The sequence below is a fragment of the Aegilops tauschii genome, chromosome 3, assembly GCF_002575655.3.
Source record: "Aegilops tauschii subsp. strangulata cultivar AL8/78 chromosome 3, Aet v6.0, whole genome shotgun sequence".
NCBI classification, from domain to species: Eukaryota; Viridiplantae; Streptophyta; class Magnoliopsida; order Poales; family Poaceae; genus Aegilops; species Aegilops tauschii.
In genome coordinates this window covers 441,647,428-441,664,777 of record NC_053037.3, presented here as the reverse complement: position 1 = coordinate 441,664,777, position 17,350 = coordinate 441,647,428, and positions in this window count along the sequence as shown.

Here is a 17,350-nt window from a genome sequence, read left to right as displayed (position 1 = left end):
CTGGCAAGGGGTGATTTGATTCCAGACGCAGGGCGCGAAAGCCGGGCAGAGGGTTCTCGTCAGCCGGAGAAGTGTCCTGGCAGTAGAACCATGTCTGGTTCCAATCTTTTGGGTGGCTTGGCGGCTCAGCATAAGGAAAGAGACAATCTCTCCGTCGTTGGATTGAAATTCCGCCAAGTTCCAAGCTAGGCCCGTTGGCACACTCATTCTGGCGGTTCAGATAAAATAGCTCCCTAAAGAGCAGTAGGCTGGGCTCTTCTCCAAGGTACACCTCATAGAACACTTGGAAGTTACAAATGTTCGACACGGAATTGGGTCCAATGCCTTGAGGTCGTAGATCAAAAAAGTGCAGAACATCTCTGAAGAATTTTGAGCCAGGAGGTGCAAAACCCCGGCTCATGTGATCAGCAAATATAACAACCTCTCCGTCTTTTGGTTGAGGTCTCTCTTCGGACGGGTCAGGAGCTCTATAGGACATGACCTCCTTCTTAGGCAGGTAACCCGTTTTTACGAAGTCATCCAAGGTGCTATCAGTAACGTTGGATCTCACCCAGTTGCACGTAATGGGCGCTTTGGGAGCCTTGGGCGGCATTGTGGAAGATGGAAGCCTATGACAAAAGAAAATTTCCGGTTCAAATTTAAGCCGAAGGAAGATTTCAGTTCAGTATTCAAGATGCGGCTTATGAAGGGGCCTAATGATGTATGGCTAATTGTGTCGGGTTATCTAAGCCGCTGTGGATATCATAAGTAATTCAAGTTATTTAAAACTCTATTATGAATGAGCCGGAAATTTCACAAAGCATGGCCTCTTTTAAGCCGGCGATACGAGCCGCCATGGCTAACAGATGCAGTTTTTTGTCTAAGTGTTGCACAAACAAGTTTCACAGATTGCAGGGATTATTTTGGATCAAACGATCGTCCAGAAAGAAAAAATTTCTAGACCTAAAAACTGATACAGAGAAGTTCATAAGCTCTAAATGAGGTCTTTTTGCGGGCAAGAGGGATCTGCTAGCATAAAAATGGGTGAGAAACTACTACCGCAGGAATTTTGTACCATTTTCGGATCAAAAGGAACCTCGGTGGAGGAACTGTGAAGAAACCGAGATGAAACTATGAAGAACAGGGAAGAAACATGGAACCCTAATGCGAATCTACTGTACGGGGTAGCAAAGATTTACTGGTGCCGATGAGCAGCGGAGGTCGCCGCCGTTTCTCTGGACCGACTCAGGGTGATGCAGCGGCCGAGGTTGATGAAGACGAGGGGCGCGGCGGCGGCGGCGGAGCTCGGGCTCTGGGGCGTCAGAGGAGGAAGACGATGGATCGAGAAGAGTGACGAAGGCTTATGGGCCGGGCCTATTTATAAGGGACGGCTGGTAAATGGGCGCGAGAAACGAGGAGGCTGAAGACATGATTATCTTGCCGCAGAAACGCCTCGATTCTCGGGATGGTCATTAAGATAAGATCCGTTGGGATATGACAGAATAAAAAATGAATTTAATGGAAGATGACGTCATGGTGGGTTACCAGGAATCCAGAAGATGACGTCACGGCGGGTTATAACCTTCGCACAAGCAGAAGCCGGAAGATTTTCTCTTAAAGGTATTGAAGATTGACATGAACCGATTCAAATCAATCTGGGGCCTAATGTTGAGGATATAACCATTAGAGTCACCCGCCCAGGAGGGGCCGGGTTACGTCATAATGATCATCACGTGAAGCCCAGTGCCAAGCTTGAGGATGGCGGTTCAGTAATGGGCTTAAGACCCGGAGGCGGCTTAAGGCCCGTAGTGATAAACCGCCGTTATGGCAAGACTTGTAGTGTAAGGCAAGAATAGTTAAGAGTCCGAGCCGGACACTGTTATAAGCCGGCTGGGACTCTGAGAGCCGCGGGGCGTCAACCTCTCTATATAAAGGGACGACCCGGCGGCGGTTCAGGACAAGTAAGATCAGATCGATAGCCAAGCAGAGCGGTTTAGCTCCTGGTCATCGAAACCCTAAGTAATACCACCTCAACTGGACGTAGGCTTTTACCTTCACCGTAAGGGGCCGAACCAATATAATCCTCGTGTCCTTTGTCCCGTTTAATCCCTTTAAGCTTCCTAGCTGCGATGGCTCCACGACTAAGTCCTTGCACGAGGACATCTGCAGTGACAATTCTACGACAGTTCCCTTAGGCCCGAAGATGGTGAAGTGCCATGTAGTCGACGTTCATATGACACCACTAAGGGAATCACAACATACATATCATCAAAATATCAAACACATATCAAATTCACATTATTACTTGCAACGTGACTTCTCACATGGCCTCAAGAACAAAAGTAACTACTCACAAATGATATTCATGCTCAAGATCAGAGGGGTATTAAATAGCATAATGGATCTGAACATATAATATTCCATCAAATAAACCATATAGTAATCAACTACAAGATGTAATCAACACTACTAGTCACCCACAAGTACCAATCTGAGGTTCCGGTACAAAGATTGAACACAAGAGATGAACTAGGGTTTGAGAGGTGTTAGTGTTGTTGAAGATGTTGATGAAGATTGGCCTCCCAAAGATGAGAGGGTTGTTGGTGATGACGATGGCTTCGATTTCCCCCTCCGGGAGGGAAGTTCCCTCGGCGGAATCGCTCCGCCGGAGGGCAAAAAATGCTCCTGCCCAAGTTCCGCCTAGAGACGGCGGCGCTCCGTCCCGAAAATCCTCTCCTTATTTTTTCTAGGTCAAAAGACCTTATGTACCAGAAGGTCGGCATCGGAGGTGGGCTGGGCTGGCCAAAACCCACAAGGGCGCGCTTGGGGGCCTGGCGCCCCCTAGTGTCCTATGGGCACCAAGTGGCACCCCTCTAGTGGTTCTTTCCTCCAATAATTATTAAATATTCTAAAATAATTCTCTGTAGAATTTTAGCTCATTTGGAGATGTGCAGAATAGGTATCTTTGACGTAGCTTTTTTAGGTCCAGAATTCCAGCTGCCGGTATTCTCCCTCTTTGTGTAAACCTGGCATATTATGAGAGAAAAGGCATTAGAATTACTCCATAAAGCATTATTATGCATTAAAACATTATAAATAATAGTAGGAAAACATGATGCAAAATGGACGTATCAACTCCCCCAATCTTAGACCCGTCTTGTCCTCAAGCGAAAGCCGATATCGAAAAACATGTCAACATGGTATGAGAGAGAGGTGTCGATAAAAACAAAATACGAACATAGTAGCATCATGCTTATTATTATAAAAGCAACAAACTTCATCATAAAACTTTATCATATAACTTCTCATGAACAAGTAACAATTCATCACAACATCAAAGTAGAAAGCATAAACTTTATTGAAAACCAACAAACTATGTTCTCAATCAACTTTGCAGCTACAATTCATCATATTTTTAGGAAGGGTCACGTATCGGAGCCTTTTGGAAAGTCCACATACTCAACCATCATTTAATCTTCTATGATTGCTAACACTCACAACATATATATGAGCAAAAAGTTTCAACCGGACACATAGAAAGATAGGGGCTTATAGTTTCGCCTCCCAACTTATTCACCTCAAGGGTGATGTCAACAATAATAACTCATGGTCACTCACATCCAAGTGGATATATGTGCCTAGATCTTTCCCCATCACATGATGCTTGCCAAAGAGAAAAATAAAAAGGAATAGAGGAAAATACTTTGGCTCTTGCATAAAAGTAAATACATAAAAGTAAAAGATAGGCCCTAGACAGAGGGAAGCAGAGGTTGTCATGCGCTTTTCGGTTGTATGCACAATGAACAAGGCTTATAGTTTCGCCTCCCAACGTATTCACCTCAAGGGTGATTTCAACAATAATAACTCATGCTCACTCATATCCAACTAGATATATGTGCCTAGATCTTTCCTCACCACATGATGCTTGCAAAAGGGAAAATAAAAAGGAATAGGGAAGAATACTTTGACTCTTGCATAAAAGTAAATACATGAAAGTAAAAGATAGGCCCTTCGCAGAGGGAGGCAGAGGTTGTCATGCGCTTTTTGGTTTGTATGCCAAATCCCTTAATGCAAAAGAACGTCATGTTATATTGCCCCTTATGATAGCAACCTTTACTATGTAGTCTGTCGCTTTTATTACTTTGCCATCACAAGTTCGTACAATGGTCAACTTTCTCTTATACTAAATGATCAAACACATTTAGAAGCAATTTTTATTGCCTTATTGCACCGATGACAACTTACTTGAAGGATCTTACTCAATCCATATGTAGGTATGGTGGACTCTCAAAACATGAGTTTGGGTTTAGGGTTTTTGGATGCACAATTAGTATCTCTACTTAGTGCGGAATTTTGGCTAGCAAAGATACTGAGCAAGCGCCACATGTTGAAGGATCTATGACAATATAACTTCTATTTGAATATGAACAACCATAAATCATTATGTTATCTTCCTTGTCCAATGTCAACCGTTTGGCATAAGATATTTAGTGGGGGTCTCACAATCATAAAAGATGTCCAAGATAGTGTATTTTCATGTAAATATTCTCTTCCCTTATTAATTCTTTCATGAATTGCATTATTGACCAATCCTTTGTTTGTCAACTTTCAACAAATTTTACCACTTATACTTTTCCTTATGTGATGGCATTACTTACCATAAGATTAGCATATGATTTTTATTATTATTTCCTTTTATTTTGATTGAAACAAAAAGGTAAAGAAGCAAAAACTCAAACTAAACTTTATTATATAACTCTCACACTATTACATATATAGATAGATCATGAAACTAATACTATAGAAAAGATCATACTAAACTTTTATTCAACTAGATCATGAAATAACAAAAGATCGAACTAAGATAGGTAAGGGTAATAAAAGTGATGGTGATACGATACCGGGGCATCTCCCCAAGCTTGGCACAAGCCAAGGGGAGTGCCCATACCCGTGTACTCAAGTCTCCTTTGGTGGTGAAGATGATGATGGTGGCGGTGTAGATGAGGTAGTAGTGTCACACTTCAAGCTCAATAGCTACTCCAATCTACGAATGATGCTCCGGAGGGCAATGATTTGCTCTTGCAACAAAATATTTTCGCGAGTGAGATATCTATTCTGAACACGAGCCGTTTCAAAGGCCCTAAAAGCTTCAATTTCGGTAGGGGTGAGATGATTGATTGTAATATGGTTGAAGGATATCTTCTTCTGCTGGCATGGCCTGCCCTCCTGTTTGAGCTTGATCTCCCGTAGCTTCCTTGACCTTGTCCTTGTCCTCCCTGATGGCTTCCTTTGGTCCCTCTCCTTTCAGTTCCATCTTCATCAACCAAGCATCTTCTTCTACGTTGTTGGAGGAGGGATAAGACATGAAGCCTTGCTTGATAAATCTGACACAGAAACAACGCAAAATAAAAATAGAAGATTTTTCTGCGATGCGGTGGTCAAATCGTCAGGGAGTATATATAAAGATTGTTTATCTTTGGAGACAAGAATACAAAACGAAAAGGAGTTGGGAAGGTGCTCGAGGGCCCCACAACCCACCAGGGAGCGCCAGGGAGGGCAGGCGCGCCCTGGTGTATCGTGGTCACCTCGGTTGCCTTCCTGGTTGTTTCTTACTTTCCTAATTTTTTCTAATATTCCAAAATTGACAAAAATATTTTTGCGGATTTTTTGGAGTCCCTTTACTTAACGTATCACGCACCTCCTCTTTTTCAGGGTTCTGGAGTGTTTTGGAAGGTTTCTTTTATGTGCTCCTCTAGTGTCATGGTTTGAACAATATTGGTTTCAACATTAATAGGCGTCCCTGAGATATAGTGCTTAAATCTTTGTCCATTGACCACCTTCGGGTTAGTACCTTCGGCATTATTGATCTTGATAGCTCCAGAGCGATAAACCTCTTTTTGATAATATATGGTCCTTCCCATTTGGAAAGAAGTTTTCTTGCAAAAAATCTAAAATGAGAGTTGTATACAAGAACATATTCTCCAACTTTGAATTCCCGCTTTTGGATTCTTTTGCCATGCCATCTTTTAACTTTCTCTTTAAATAGTTTGGTATTTTCATAAGCTTGGGTTCTCCATTCATCTAGTGAGCTAATATTAAATAAACTCTTTTCATCGGCAAGTTTGAAGTCATAATTGAGTTCTTTGATTGCCCAATATGCTTTATGTTCTAACTCAAGAGGCAAATGACAAGCTCTTCCATAAACCATTTTATATGGAGACATACCCATTGGATTTTTATAAGCTGTTCTGTAGGCCCAAACTGCATCATCCAATTTCTTAGACCAATTCTTTCGGGACCTATTGACAGTTTTTTGTAATATTAATTTTATTTCTCTATTGCTAAGTTCAACTTGACCACTAGATTGAGGATGATAGGGTGATGCAATTCTATGGTTAACATCATATTTAGCAAGCATTTTACGAAAAGCACCATGAATAAAGTGTGAACCACCATCAGTCATTAAATATCTAGGGACCCCAAACCTTGGGAAAATAACTTCTTTAAGCGTTTTAATGGAAGTGTTATGATCAGCACTACTAGTTGGAATAGCTTCTACCCACTTAGTACCATAATCAACAGCAACCAAAATATGTGTATACCCATTAGAGGAAGGAAAAGGTCCCATATAATCAAAAGCACAAACATCAAACGGTTCAACAACAAGTGAATAATTCATAGGCATTTCTTGACACTTATTGATATTACCTATTGTTTGACATTCTCACAAGACAAGACAAACTTACAGGCATCCTTGAAAAGAGTAGGCCAATAAAAACTAGATTGCAATACCTTGTGAGAAGTTCTATATCCCGCATGATGTCCTCCATAGGCTTCAGAGTGACATTTCCGTAGGATTTGTTCCTGTTCATGCTCAGGTACACAACGTCTAATAATACGATCTACTCCTTTATAAAGGTGTGGGTCATCCCAAAAGTAATGTCTTAAATCATATAAGAATTTTTTTTCTTTTGTTGGTATGTGAAACTAGGTGGTATAAATTTAGCAACAATATAATTAGCATAGTCAGCATACCAAGGAGTATTATGAGAAGCATTTATTACAGCTAATTGTTCATCAGGAAAGCTATCATCAATAGGTAGTGGGTCATCAAGAATATTTTCTAACCTAGACAAGTTATCAGCTACAGGGTTCTCAGCTCCCTTCCTATCAGTGATATGTAAGTCAAATTCTTGTAGCAAGAGAACCCACCTAACGATTCTAGGTTTAGCATCCTTATTTTCCATAAGATATTTTATAGCAGCATGATCGGTGTGAACAATTACTTTGGAATCAACAATGTAAGATCTGAATTTATCACAAGCAAACACAACTACTAAAAATTCTTTCTCAGCAGTAGCATAATTTCTTTGGGCACTATCTAGAGTTTTGCTAGCATAATGTATAACGTTCAATTTCTCATCAACTCTTTGTCCTAGAACAGTACCAACAGCATAATCACTAGCATCACACATAATTTCAAAAGGCAAGTTCCAATCAGGTGGTTGAACAATAGGTGCAGAAATTAAGGCTTTCTTAAGTGTTTCAAAGGCTTCTACACAATCATCAAAAAAACAAATGGAACATCCTTTTGTAAAAGATCATTAAGAGGCCTAGAAATTTTAGAGAAGTCTTTAATAAACCTCCTATAGAAACCAGCATGACCAAGGAAACTACGAATACCTTTAATGTCCTTAGGACATGGCATTTTGTCAATTGCATCAACTTTAGCTTTATCAACCTCAATACCTCGTTCAAAAATTTTATGCTCCAAGACAATGCCTTCATGAACCATAAAGTGGCACTTCTCCCAATTCAATTCAAGACAAGATTAGTTTGTTCACATGTCTGCAAAACTTGATCAAGGTTGCTTAAGTAATCATCAAAAGAAGTTCCGTAAACGGAGAAATCATCCATGAAAACCTCAACAATCTTTTCATAGAAATAAGAGAATATAGCAGTCATACATGTTTGAAAGGTAGCAGGTGCATTGCATAAACCTAAAGGCATACATCTATAAGCATAGGTTCCAAAAGGGCAAGTAAAAGTAGTTTTCTCGTGATCAGGTTGTGAAACAGGTATTTGAGAGAAACCAGAATATCCATCAAGGAAACAAAAGTGTGTGTGCTTAGATAATCTTTCTAGCATTTGATCAATAAAAGGCAGAGGGTAATGATCTTTTCTAGTAGCTTTATTTAATTTTCTAAAATCAATTACCATTCTATAGCCAGTAACAATTCTTTGTGGAATAAGATCATTTTTATCATTAGGAACAACAGTAATATCTCCCTTCTTAAGGACACAATGAACAGGACTTACCCATCTACTATCAGCAATGTGATAGATTATACCTGCTTCCAGAAGTTTTATTATTTCAGTTCTTACTACTTCTTTCATCTTAGGATTCAATCATCGTTGGTGATGAACAACGGGTTTGGAATCAGGTTCCGTATTAATCTTATGCTGACAAAGAGTGGGACTAATGCCCTTAAGATCATCAAGAGTATATCCAATAGCAGCACAGTGCTTCTTTAGAATTTTTAATAATCTCTCTTCTTCATGTTCTGAAAGGTTAGCACTAATAATAACAGGATATATCTTCTTCTCATCAAGATAAGCATATTTCAAAGTGTCGGGCAATTGCTTTAATTCAAACACAAGATCACCTTTGGGTGGAGGAGGACCTCCTAGAGTTTCAATAGGCAAATTGTGTTTAAGGAGAGGTTGTTCTTCAAAGAATATTTTATCTATTTCATTTCATTCACGCAAGTGCATATCATTTTTATGGTCTAGCAAATATTGTTCTAGTGGATCGGTAGGAGGCATGGCAATAGAAGCAAGACCAATTATTTCATCCTTACTTGGTAATTATTTATTACGAGGTTGTCTACGAAACTTAGAGAAATTAAACTCATGAGACTCATCACCAAAGCTAACACTGGCAGTTTCTTTATGGCAATCTATCGTAGCATTGGCAGTGTTCAAGAAAGGTCTACCAAAGATAATGGGACAAAAGTCATCTTGTGGGGAACCAAGAACTAGAAAATCAGTAGGATATTTTATTTCCCCACACAAGACTTCAACATCCCTAACAATCCCAAGTGGTGTGATGGTATCTCCGTTTGCAAGTTTAATAGTAACATCAATGTCTTCTATTTCAGCGGGTGCTATATCATCCATAATTTCCTGGTATAAGGTAAACGGAATAGTACTCACACTAGCACCTAAATCACATAAGCCATGATAGCAATGATCTCCTATTTTAACTAAGACAACAGGCATGCCAACAACAGGTCTATGTTTGTCTTTTTCATTGGGTTTGGCAATTCTAGCAGCTTCATCACAGAAATAAATAACATGCCCATCAATGTTTTTGACCAAGAGATCTTTTACATAGCAACATTAGGTTCTACTTTGATTTGTTTAGAGGGTTTAGGTGCTTTAATATTACTTTTCTGAACCACGGTTGATACCTTAGCATGTTCCTTTATCCTAACAGGGAAAGGTGGTTTTTCAATATAAGCAATAGGCACAATTGGATCAACATTGTAAATAATAGTTTCATCTTTAGCTATAACCGGTTCTTTAATTTCTTCTTTAATAGGGGGATGATATCTAAACCACTTCTCCTTAGGGAGATCAACATGAGTAGCAAATGATTCACAGAAAGAGGCTACTATCTCAAAGTCAAGTCCATATTTAGTGCTAAACTTGTGAAAAGCATCGGTATTCATAAAAGATTTAACACAATCAAACTCAAGCTTAATACCTGACTCTTTACCTTCGTCGAGTTCCCAATCTTCAGAGTTGCGTTTAATTCTTTCTAAAAGATCCCACCTGAATTCAGTAGTCTTCTTCATAAAAGAACTGGTACAAGCATGGATTGATCATCATGAGAAAGCAGAGCATAAAAATTCGGAATAATAATTTCTCTTGAGAGCTCATGATTGGGACATGAATATAACATTGACTTAAGCCTCCCCCAAGCTAGAGCGATACTTTCTCCTTCACGAGGCCAAAAATTATATATATAATTCCGATCACGATGAACTAGATGCATAGGATAATTTTTTGATGAAATTCCAATTTCAATCGATTCCAGTTCCAAGATCCAATATCATCGCATAGCCTATACCATGTCAATGCTTTTCAATTCAAAGATAAAGGGAAAACCTTCTTCTTAACTTCATCTCCAGGTAAACCTGCAAGCTTAAATAATCCACATATTTCATCCACATGTATCAAGTGCATATCAGGATGTTCAGTTCCGTCTCCTGCATAAGGATTAGCTAGCAGTTGTTCTATCATACCCGAAGTAATTTCATAACCAATATTTTCAGTAGGTGCATTAGGTTGAGGAGCAACACTTCGTGTTTCCGGTCGAGGTGAAGATACCCCGAACAAACCCCTCAAAGGATGGCTTTCCATAGTAGCAAGTGGCAATAAATTTCAGCATGTAATATAAAATTTTCCTTACCGATTTCCACTTACCAAGAGCGCTTCACTCCACGGCAACGGTGCCAGAAAAGAGTTTTGATGACCCACGGGTATAGGGGATCAATCATAGTCCTTTCGATAAGTAAGAGTGTCGAACCCAACGAGGAGCAGAAAGAAATGACAAGTGGTTTTCAGCAAGGTAATTTCTGCAAGCACTGAAATTGTCGGTAACAGGTAGTTTGATAGCAAGATAATTTGTAATGGACAAGTAATGGTGACGGTAAATAAATTGCAGCAAGGTAGCCCAATCCTTTTGTGGCAAAGGACAGGCCAAAACGGTCTCTTATAATAAGCAAAGCGTTCTTGAGGGCACACGGGAATTTCATCTAGTCACTTTCATCATGTTGGTTTGATTCGCGTTCGCTACTTTGATAATTTGATATGTGGGTAGACCGGTGCTTGGGTGCCGTTCTTACTTTAACAAACCTCCCACTTATGATTAACCCCCTCGCAAGCATCTGCAAATACGAGAAAAGTATTAAGATAAAATCTAACCGTAGCATTAAACATATGGATCCAAATCAGTCCCTTACGAAGTAGCGCATAAACTAGGGTCTAAACTTCTATCACTCTAACAATCCCATCATCTAATAACTACTCCACAATGCATTCCCATAGGATCAAAGATGGTGAAGTGCCATGTAGTCGACATTCACATGACACCACTAAGGGAATCACAACATACATATCAGCAAAATATCGAACACATATCAAATTCACATGATTACTTGCAACGTGACTTCTCTCTTGACCTCAAGAACAAAAGTAACTACTCACAAATGATATTCATGCTCAAGATCAGAGGGTTATTAAATAGCATAATGGATCTGAACATATAATCTTCCACCAAATAAACCATATAGTAATCGACTACAAGATGTAATCAACACTACTAGTCACCCACAGGTACAATCTGAGGTTCTGGTACAAAGATTGAACAAAAGAGATGAACTAGGGTTTGAGAGGAGTTAGTGTTGTTGAAGATATTGATGAAGATTGGCCTCCCAAAGATGAGAGGGTTGTTGGTGATGACAATGGCTTCGATTTTCCCCCTCCGGGAGGGAAGTTCCCCCGGCGGAATCGCTCCGTCGAAGGGCAAAAATGCTCCTGCCCAAGTTCCGCCTCGAGACGGCAGCGCTCCGTCCTAAAAGTCCTCTCCTTATTCTTTCTAGGTCAAAAGACCTTATGTACCAGAAGATGGGCACCGGAGGTAGGCTAAGCTGGACACAACCCACCAGGGCGCGCCAGGCCCCCAGGTGGCCCCCCTCCGGTGGTTCTTTTCTCCAATAATTATTAAATATTCCAAAATAATTCTTCATAGAATTTCAGCTCATTTGGAGATGTGCAGAATAGGTTTCTCTGACGTAGCTTTTTCAGGTCCAGAATTACAGCTGCCAGTATTCTCCCTCTTTGTGTAAAACTTGCATATTATGAGAGAAAAGGCATTAGAATTACTCCATAAAGCATTATTATGCATAAAAACATTATAAATAACAGTAGGAAAACATGATGCAAAATGGACGTATCAAACCTACATACAAGATTTATTTCTCGCACAGGTAGGCCAACGCCAAGTACCTAAACGAGTTCATGGACACCAATAAGAAATGGAGGAGGAATGGTTTTACATCCGACCAGATGCCATTCTTGGAGCCCGAAGAACAACCCCGAAGAGTTTAGGTCGACCCAAAATTTGAGCGATAAGGTGCCCGAGCTGGTTGACAGGGGCCTGACTCTAGTGGATGTGATGCACGTGGCCCTCAATTGAGACATGCATCCTATTGCTCCAAGCTCAGCCACATCTGATGTGGATGTACACCGAGGATATAGACCCGACTAGGGTAATTCGAGGTGGCTTCTTTGAGGTAAAGTCGATGCGGGAGATGCTTTCCCTAATGTTCAAGGGCAAAGTTGTCGACTTCCCTACCAGCTGTCTAGAGCTAGCTTCCATGCCCACTCGATTGTGATCGAGGTAAGTAATTATTCAAAATGTTCCAGGTATTTGTCGATTCTGATGATTCAAACTAATACCCCACTAGCTGATGCAGCTATACCACACCTAGGTGGCCATCATACATTCCTCCGCCCCTCAACCTAAAGGCGACTAGATAGAATTGTTGGTGTGGTAGCGAGTTCCGCTATAGTTTTATCTTTGTTGCTGCCATATTTTTTTGGTCGTGGATGGTTCTTGAATCTCGATAATTTAAACTCTCTTTCTTCCTTTCCAAATCTGAGAGATACCACTTCCCTTTTACAATCTATTTTGGCTCTTGCAGTGTTCAAGAAAGGTCTTCCAAAAATAATTGGACAAAGTTTATCCTCAGGAATTTCCATAACAACAAAATTAACGGGGCAAGTGGAAGTCCCTAAATATGACATAAACACCCAATAAAATACCATAAGGTTTTCTAAATGTACCAACTGCTAATCTAATGTCCATGTTTGTGGTCTTGAGTTCACTAATATAGATTTCGTCATGTATCTTAGCATAGACAGTGTAAGGCATAACATTAATAGAGGAACCAATATCATAGAGCCCGTAATAAGAGGTGCTACGAAAGATCAAGGTATGATGGGTTTACATGTGTTGGTAGCTTTAATACATGCTTTAGCAAAAGATGTTGTCTCTTTCTCCATTTCCACCACATTATTACTCACCGATTTTTTATTTTTTTCACCAGTGTCTGCTTAGCTTGAACAACAGATATATGCTTTATTTCTCCTCTTGTTAGTGTTTTAGCTTTTCATGCTCATACTCCAATTGTGCTACTCTTTTGGGAAAAGGTAATTTCTGCATACGTTCATAATCACCTTCAATGGGCATCTCTAATGATTCCACCTCAAAGGTTTCTATGACCTCTTCCTCGGGGTCTTCATCAGTGTAATATTCACGCTGTTCTTTCGACACCTGCAAAAACTTAGCATACCATTTGACGACTCGTAACACAACATCCGGGTCAAGATAAAGATTTTCACTCAATTTATCAACTCTTCAAGACTTAAGATGAGTTCTTATGCAATCAAAATCTATCTCAACTCCTCCATCTCCACATTCGTCACTCCCCCAAGCTTCGTTATTAGCATGTATGTTATCTAACAATTCCCAAGCTTTAGAAACTTTATTATCACTAAAAGGACCCTAAAAGGCTACGCCTAATTCAGTTTACATTCCTTTCTAAGATCTCAATAGAAGAGATTTAGAACTAATCTGGGGCAGTTATCAAGTAGAATACGGTACCTTTGATATGCCTTTACTAGGATCTCACCTGGTCTTTGGCCAAAATTTATGATCCAACGCTGGATTTATAAGATTTTCTTTAAGGATAATAATGAGGCAATAATGCCTTGCATAATCCCAAGTGTCCAAAGTACCTGCAGGATGAGAAAGTATCCATGCTTTCGCCTCAATTGTTACTGTTTTCCCAAACAATTTTAGTTTCATCTCATCATAAGTGAAACCATTAAACATCTCGCATATTTCATCAAATAATTGTGGATGTTGGCAAGGTCCTCATCATCATTACCTTCAAAATGCTTGTCATGCAATAATTGTAGTAGGCTCGGATTAATCTCATAAGATAAACCATCAGGTCTTGGGCCCAACAATGTAAATATATTTCTGATAGGTCGCCCTGAGAGCTTCATTGCAGTGAGTTGGTAACGATGCCCAAACTCAACCATGGTTGCTCAGAACCTTCAAACAACTTAGTACACAAAAATAAATCAAACTTAAAACAAAGAGCAAAAGTGTTGAGCTCCTCAGCAACGGCGCCAGAAAAAGCTTGATGCCATGCAAGTGCAAAAGGTTCGGTTGTAGCCTTTTCGAAGTAAGAGTATCTATCCCACAGGGAGCGCAGGAATTGGACTTTGACTCTCATAGTGATTTAAATTGTAGTGCCTGCAAATTATTTGTGATTCAAAGCAAAGCAAAAAACATAAGTTTAATATATTGAGTTGTTCTTGCGAGCACAAATATAAAGAGCAAGAGTAAAATAAAAGAGCATGTGACGTGAGTAACAGTTGTTGAAATCGATAGGACTAAAGCATTTTCAGGGAGTCCGGATTCCCCACTAGTATGTTTGTACAAGTCGGCGGAGCCAAGTATAGATATGTGTATAGATGCAGCAACCCAGTATCCCACATGCCACTACCATTCATCCCCGCTCCGGTTACCGAATGGTAATTTAGGGTATCCCCGTGGACGCAACTAAGGTGGTCTCCGGTTATCCCCTATTGCAGTGATCTTGGAAGTAGGGAGATAAGCAATGTCACTACCGGCCTTCGCATCCCACCATCACACCAATAGTAATAACCTTTCGTCCAAAGAAGGCATATGTTGGATGGTCGACTTCACCCAACATGAAGAAGATCATTAAGATTAACCTATAAAAAGGATATAAAATGCTATTATCTTTCAATCATAAACATACCAGGGTTCCTCAGTATCCTTGAGAACTAGGGAAACTACTCACACATTGATGAAGGCATAGACATTGCGGGGTGAATCATGATGAACATGGTGTTAGTGTCAACATAATACAGAAGTGTCCACACCGACTAATGTATTACATAGAGATTGTGATGGGATGGTAATGAATGCGGAGTTGTGGCGGCAGAGTCCCTAGATCAATTCCTCAACCGGAATCCTTTCGGGGCCTAAGGCTCTTTGTTCTGGATGTGTTTTCTGGTGGCTGTCTATCTCTAATCTAAAATCCATCTGCACGGGGATGAATTAGTTGATGAGGCGAAGGTGGCTGCAAGCGGTAAGACCAATGGTACAAGTGTGTGTGCTCGTACCTTGCATTGTCTTGCGCTCTGGAGGCTCCTACATGAGTCCTTTCTTCTCCCAAGTGTTTAAATCTTATATGACAACATTCTATCACTTTAATTGACAAGATTTTATCACCATATATAAGTTGGTGTTCTTTCCTTAAACTTCGAAACACTTCCATGCATGACAACCTAACGAAAACATATAAAAGAGTTGCAGGAACAGAGTAAAATCCGAAGAATCATATAGCTATGGAATGAAATAAGGGGTGTAAAACACCGCACAATTTGGACTCATCGGAGTCACCCATGTCTTCTGGTGCCTTTGGTCGCATAGGAATGTGATAGAGTTTGATGATCGATCTGGAAGTCTCACACCCCGCCCACGTGTAGGTTCTTCTCGTGGCTCGCGGCTCGTAACCATTGTTGGATGACGAACCGACTCTTACATTGTGATCTACCTCATTCGACTTATTTCCTATTTGGTGATCAGCAACCAGAGTCCATCCAACATCTTACGATGGGTTGTGTGTTGACACGACAAATGTGGCATTAGTTGCTTGCTAAATGGGGACAGCTTGGGTGCTGAAGAGTGATTCACAACTCTTGGAGTGGTGGACATCCTTGCGGACGGATACGAGGGCATTCAAGGATCTATGCGTGGGAGTCACCATTGTCTTCTAGTGCCTCTAGTCGCATAGGAATGTAACCGGATTTGATGGAGTTGTGGCATCCGCGCACGAGGTCTTGTATTGCATTCATGAGGAGTATCAGGTGTGGCGAGTGGCAGGACTGTTTAGAGGTGATAGGTTTAGGTTCTCTAGGGTATATACATTAAGAGCATGAGACTAGCCTTCAGTCTTGTCACATGCGTGAACTAGGGAAGTTGTAATCCAGTTATGGTGAGGTGGTGTTGTTGTTGGATCTGTTCGAGCAACTCTAGCAGAGTCGCCATATATGGCCCCGATTGCCATAATAACAACCAATATCGTGATTTTTGGCCAAAATGGCACTCTAGCAGAGTCCCATATGGGTGTGGGTCGGCATAATTATGGAGCTTGCTCCATAAACAACCTCGTAGCATCATATTTGACGGCTGAGAAGATCTAGTCGCACCTAACCACCAGCGCAGGAGGGAAGATTCAACTTCTTCCTCCTCACACCATATCCATGGTTTGAAGCTGCCTGCTGCAGGTACACACACCACTGCGCACAGATAATCACTGGCGAGCAATGATGACGGGATGGCTAACCACTTGTTGAGTAATGGCCTCCACCGCTCCCCCAATTCCCAAGGCAGTCGTTCGGATGACCACGTGGCTTCATCCTCGGTAAAAGCATGGCGGCGAGACACCCCCATCACCAAAGCCCTAGTTGCCTCCTCTCCTCCCATATCCTCCACCAACCGGGACAATGTTGTCGCGCAAGAATGCAGCCTATTGGCTCAACTTGGCGGCGGAGCGAAACCTCCCATCCCAGACGCCGTGATCCGGCGCGAACTCTTCGCCCGATGCACTAGACGCCACAGCCACTGGATACTCCTCTCGCGACATCGACGGATCTGCCAGCCGTGAGGGATCTAGCCCCCTCGTCCGGGCGAAGTATGAGGAAGACGTCGTCCCCGCTGGTCCCGGGAATGACATCATCCCCGTCAAGGCACAACCAGAGCCTAAGGACCGATCGACGCGATTATGCGGTTCTTCGACCTCGAAGCTTGCAACGAGGAGTGGATCCTCCTAGAGTCCGGCCCCGCACTGACCGACGAGTAGAAGTGGCTACTCGCATTTGCTGCTCGTGAGTCCGACCCCTACGCCCACTTCGAGGACCTCTCGAAGGAGGATGAGAAGGGGGGAAGAGGAAAAGAAGGGCGACGACTAGTCGACGCCGACCACCGATGAGTGTAGGTAGAAGTAGGTAGCAATGTCGCTCGAATAGAGACATTGCTTATTTTGAAAATGTTGTTAAACGACATTTCAAATCACTAATATATGTAAAGCGTCGCATTTTGATCAATAAATATAGTTATTGTGTCGATATGGACTAACTTGATCTTAAATCGCCACTACAAAGCTGAAAAAAATGATAAAAGAAAACAGAAAAAAAA